Below are 6,143 nucleotides of genomic sequence, written 5' to 3' on the forward strand. Positions count from 1 at the left end.
TTCAAATCATTAGGCCTACACAAAAAGGAACAAGGCAATTACAAAACAATGAGTCATTCACTGTCAAAACTAATTATCACTGCACTTTGCCCTTTCATTGCTTTTTCACTTTACCCTGCATTTACCACTGTCAAAACTCCTTTTCAAAGGTCTGATTGGTGCTTTTTATCAATGCACTATCTTTGGATATTTGTTTTCCTTCATACTCGCTATTTGGAAGAGGAATATTGCAAAAACAAATCAACCAAAAATGCAAAAATCAGTCATAATTAACTGTGACAACCAGCGGGGCATTACAACTTTGCCTAAAGGATCATTAATTGATCTTGGCAATCTCAAAACCCATGGGCAGGGTCAAAAACCACTCCTTGTTCTTGTTTGAAAACAAATCAAAGGAGGTACAAGGATTTACAAACTCCAATATATGGTGGAGAGTAAGCAAATGAATGGAAACCAACACCAAAACAGTTACTCACTATTTTTTACACCATTTTCACAAACTGAAAATGCAATCATCCTTATCATGGCTTAGAAAGCCTCTTTGACTTTACATACAACCTTAAAAATCAAAATAGGTCTATCCATCTGATGAATGCATTTGCTATAGAAGAGCAAAGCATCAAACTTCTTCAAAGACCCTAGCAAAATGGAACACTTGCCTAGAGCTCCATGGCCACAAAACTTCTTGCACCTACATTCTTGAAATCAAAACATGTATTTACATATCTTACAAGTTGACCAACTATTTCTTGGGAAGCCATGAATATTTAGGGCTTCAAGAAGCCAAGTTGGTCAAGCATCCTTGCCAATTTACTAGACAAGGGAGTGAAACTGTCAAAACCAAATAATTTTGCTCAAAACTCAAAACTTAATGAAATTTTATGCCACCAAATGGAAAAGCTTCAAGAAGCATAAGAGAATCTGAAAATGTAAAAACAGTACGTCCACGTATAGCAGGTGTATGGACTGCTACTCACATGGAGCTAAAACATAGAGAAAAACAAGGTAAAATTAGTGCAAACTTTCAAAATGCTTGATATCTCCAAATGATAAACCCTTAAAATTATTCAAATAGGAGAATAAATGCCTCTATAAGTCATTTATCCTTCTGCATGGATAGGTACATGTCCAAGAGCACTCAAATTTGACATTTTCATGTCTAAAATGACAACTTTTAATGCCTAGATGATGCAAGGTTGATCTCAAAGACTACCAATCACCTAAAAACACTACTCACACCTAAAAACCAAGCACAAAGCATGTCTAAAAAATTATCAAAACAAAAAAACATTGAAAACTCACTTTTTCCAACATTTTGCCAGGCAACTCCAAAATGGCAACTTTGAGCAAAAAGATGAAAACAAGAAACATGGCCACACAATGAGTTCAAAACTCATCCAAACAACTTAGAACAACTCAAAAAGATCTTAGACAAAATTTCCAACTCAAGACTAATAAAAATCACACCAGCTATCAAACCTGTGATGAAAAATGAAGCTAGGTGCTCCTGCACCATACTCCCCCAGTGACAAAGAAGTCATGTGACTCCTTTGGGCAGAAAAGGGAGAGGAATACTAGCCTTGTGGAAGTCACTTTTAGGTATCTAAGTGGCTTCAGAGGCTGGTTGATCTTTCCACTTGATCAAATGTTCAAAGTAGTTGTGTTGTCTAGTCTTCTTGATGATTCTGGAATCAAGTACCTGTTCAGGAATGGGAGAAGAAGAGGAGGGGAGAGATAGATCAGAAAGGGAATGTGAAATGTCTGAAACTCTCTGAGTTTTTGTTGGAGGCTGCCCCTTGAAAGGTACCAAATCTGCAACATTAAAGATAGGAGACAAGGAAACATCAGCAGGTAAATCAATCTTATAAGCATTAGGACCATACTTAGCCAAAATCCTACAAGGCCCTATTCTTCTCATCTTTAATTTGGTAGGAACTCCCTTTTGTAATCTAGATTTGTTGAGATGCACCATTACAAAATCTCCAACTAAGAATTGGACATCCCTCTTTGAAGCATCCACCCTTGCGTTGACTCTTGCAGTGGTGTCCTGCAAAGACTGCTTAACCTGTTCATGGATCTCTTTCAGAGACAATGCCATATCCTCTGCTGTCCCACTAACATGTTGCAAGTTAGTCACATCATGTAACTCAAAAACACCTTTTGGATGCATACCATAAACAATCTGAAATGGATTGTTACTAGTGGATCTATTTACACTGTCATTATAGGCAAATTCTGCCCGTGGAATGAGCTGATCCCAGCTTTGTCCATATTCCTTGGTGAGACATCTGAGCAGATTACCCAATGTACTATTCAACACTTCTATTTGTCCATCTATCTGTGGATGGTAAGCTGAGCCAAAAGACAAGTTAGTACCCAATTTCTTCCACAAAATCTTCCAAAAATGACCCAAAAACTTAACATCTCTATCTGACACAATGCTAGATGGCAAACCATGTATCCTGACAACTTCTTTAAAGAAAAGTAAAGCAATATGACTAGCATCATTAGTAGTTTTGCAAGGTATAAAGTGAGCCATTTTGCTAAATCTGTCAACAACCACAAAAATATTGTCATACCCTGCTTTTGTCTTTGGTAAACCTACAACAAAATCCATGCTGATACACTCCCATGGTCTAGAAGGAATGGGAAGTGGCTGATATAAACCAGCATTAGTGATATTACCTTTCGCCTTCTGACATACCATGTACTACTCAACATACCTTTTGTCATCTCTCTGCATCTTAGGCCAGTAATAGAAGCGTTGAACCAACTCTAAGGTCTTTTTTAGACCAAAATGGCCACTCAAACACCCATTGTGTTTCTCTTGGATAAGGTTTTCTCTCATGGAACCTTTAGGAACACATAGCTGTCCTCCCCTAAATAACAAACCATTCTGCAATGTATAGTCAGCATACTCACTATGGAAATGACTCTCAAAAGCAAGACATGCGTTATAAGCAGCAGCAAAATCATCATCATTAGGATACAAATCTTGAAAGCAATCAATACCAATACACTTGAATCTCCTGAATAGTCAACAATCTCCTACTCAAAGCATCAGCTACTTTCTTACATTGGCCTTTCTTGTGCTTAAGAGTAAAGGTATATGCTTGTAGGTATTCTACCCATTTCACATGCCTATGGTTGAGCTTATCCTGAGAATTCAAGAAACTGACTGCCTGGTTGTCTGTATACACAACAAACTCTTTAGGAAGCAAGTAATACCTCCACTTCCTGAGTGCCTGCACCAATGCATATAACTCTAAATCATAAGATGAGTACTTTTTCTTTGCATCATTCAACTTCTCACTAAAGAAACCAACTGGTCTATTATCCTGACTCAAGACTGCACCTACTGCAAGATGACTGGCATCACATTCTATAGTAAAGATCTTATCAAAACTAGGAAGGATTAACACTGGTTGTGTAGCAACTCTAGTTTTGAGTAACTCAAACCCATTATTGGCTACTTCTATCCATTGAAACTTAACCTTATGACCACCCTTTATTGTATCTAACATGGGTGCACAAATTTCACTGAACCCTCTAATAAACTTTCTGTAAAACTAGGCTAGACCATGAAAACTTCTAACTGCACTGGCTGATTGTGGGGTTGGCCAACTTGTTATGGCTGCAATTTTAGATTGATCCATCTTAAGATATCCACTGGACACAACAAAACCAAGATAGACTAGCTCTTGCTGCATAAAATCACATTTCTCAAGATTTATGGTTAACTGCTCATCAGATAATCTTTGCAAAACAATGGCTAAGTGTTTTAAATGCTCCTCTTTAGTCTTACTAAAAATGAGAATATCATCTAAGTAGACTACCACAAACTTACTAATAAAATGCTGCAATACTTCATTCATTAACCTCATAAAGGTACTAGGAGCATTAGAGAGTCCAAAAGGCATAACCAACCTTTCATAAAGACCCTCATTTGTTTTGAAAGCGGTTTTCCACTCATCACCCTCTTTTATTCTTATCTGATGGTAACCACTCTTTAAGTCTATTTTTGTGAAATACCTTGCACCCCCTAAACAATCCATCAAATCTTCTATCCTAGGAATAGGGAATCTGTACCTTATTGTGATTTTGTTGATGGCTCTAGAGTCTGTGCATAGTCTTCATGTGCCCCCTTTCTTAGGTGCTAACATAGTGGGTATGGCACAAGGACTTGCAACAACTCTTGAATCTGCCTAGCTACCTCTTTGTTCTGTTCAGGAGTCATCTTATAAGCTGCTTTGTTTGGCAAAGAAGCTCCTGGTATAAAGTCAATCTGATGACTAATGGCTCTAGGAGGAGGTAATGTTGTTGCTTGTCCATCACTGATGACGTCCTTAAAGTTATCAAGAATTTGCTGCACTTCTTGTGTGATCTCAACTTTTTTTTCTTTCTTCTCCTCCTTAGGTTTCACTACAAGTGCATAACCAGTCCTATCTCCCTCTTTCATGGTTTGGATGAACTCTCTTTCATAGACTAATAACACTTTAGGTACCTGTGGTTTTTTGTTCTCTATCTCTTCACTAAGGGACTGTATTTTGTAGAAAATGCCATTCTTTTGAAAGGAATATGTGTTTTTTTCACCATCATGGTGTGCCTTTCTGTCAAATTGCCAAGGTCTACCCAATAGTAGATGGCAAGCATCCATAGGAAGGATGTCACATAGTATCCTATCCTTATATTCACCTATGTTGAAGTGTATCCATGCTTGTTCATTAACTAGGACATGTTACCCCTTGTTTAACCAAGTTACCTTGTAGGGTTCACTGTGCCTCATTCTAGGTAGGTTCAATTTGCTAACTGCCTCCTCTGAGATAATGTTATCTGTGTAACCTGAATCTATAACCACCTTACATACCTTGCCCAAGATTTTGCACTTGATCTTGAACAAGGCTCTTCTCTGAGACACTTCACACTTGTGAGGGTCTTGCATCAATACGCTCCTCATCATTAGGCTCTCACCATCTTCGGGTGCTAGGTGCATTGCTGGAGTTTTTGTTCTACTTCCTTCCTCCTGAACATAGGTCACTCTCTTTTCACCTCCATGAGAAGAATTAGGCTTTTCTAGACACCTAAAAGAAGGATGACCCAATTTCTAACAGTATAGCATTTCATAGTGGAGAAGTAGGACCCTCTACCTGGTCCACTAGATCTACCCTTTCCTGGGTTGCTTGATCCCCTACCCCTATAGTTGGGCTTGCTCTGAGAGTCCCCACTTTTCTCTAGAAGCTTAGATTCTCCCTGAGACCTTTGATCTATGTGTCTTCCCCCAAAACTGCCTCTATGGCCTCTACCATCTCTACCTCTTCCTCTACCTCTGTTATGTTGCTCTTGCTTCTTCCTACTCCTTTCCTCTACCTTGAGTGCAAGTTGATAGCACTTTTGGACTGTTGTAGGAAACAACAAACTTAACTCTTCCTGAATGTTCCATCTCAAGCCATTGAGATACCTAGCAACCTTGACATTTTCATCCTCTTGGATCTTTTACCTAAGGCATAGCTTCTAGAACTCCTTAGTGTAGCTACTGACATCTAACTCCTTTTGCCTAAGGTTTTGCCTTTTCCTATGAAGTTGTATTTCATAGTCCTCAAGAATGTAAGTCTCTCTAATCTTGGACAACACTCCCTTCCAAGTTGCTATGGGTTTTTGCCCTCTTTCTCACGTTCATCCTGAATGAACTTCCACTATGTTAAGCCAACTCCTCTCAACCTAGACTTAGCCACCTTCACTTTCTGGGCCTCTATAACACCATCACATTCAAAATGGTTCTCAAGACCCTCAATCCACTCCATGACCACTTCTAGGTCCATTTTACCACTGACTAGTGGGACTCCTTCCAGTGTTCTCCCGCTCATAGTCTTCAAGGCTTTCAAAAAGTGTTCATTCTCTATCACAGGGTTTGGTAGAGGGATTTCATCCTCTATACCTAATAGCTTACCCCTGTCTTATGTTCCTTCTATCTTATTGCTGGCTTCATCTACCTTCACTTCTACTTCTCCCAATTTCTACTCTAGCAGGTCTAGCTTCACTCTGAGTAACCTATTTTCTTCTTCCTGATCTTCCATTTTCTTTGCTAACTCTGCATTTGTCACCATGGTTGCCAAATTTCTACTTCTTCGCAAGTGTAACTGAGC

The sequence above is a fragment of the Cryptomeria japonica genome, chromosome 10, assembly GCF_030272615.1.
Source record: "Cryptomeria japonica chromosome 10, Sugi_1.0, whole genome shotgun sequence".
Taxonomy (NCBI): Eukaryota; Viridiplantae; Streptophyta; class Pinopsida; order Cupressales; family Cupressaceae; genus Cryptomeria; species Cryptomeria japonica.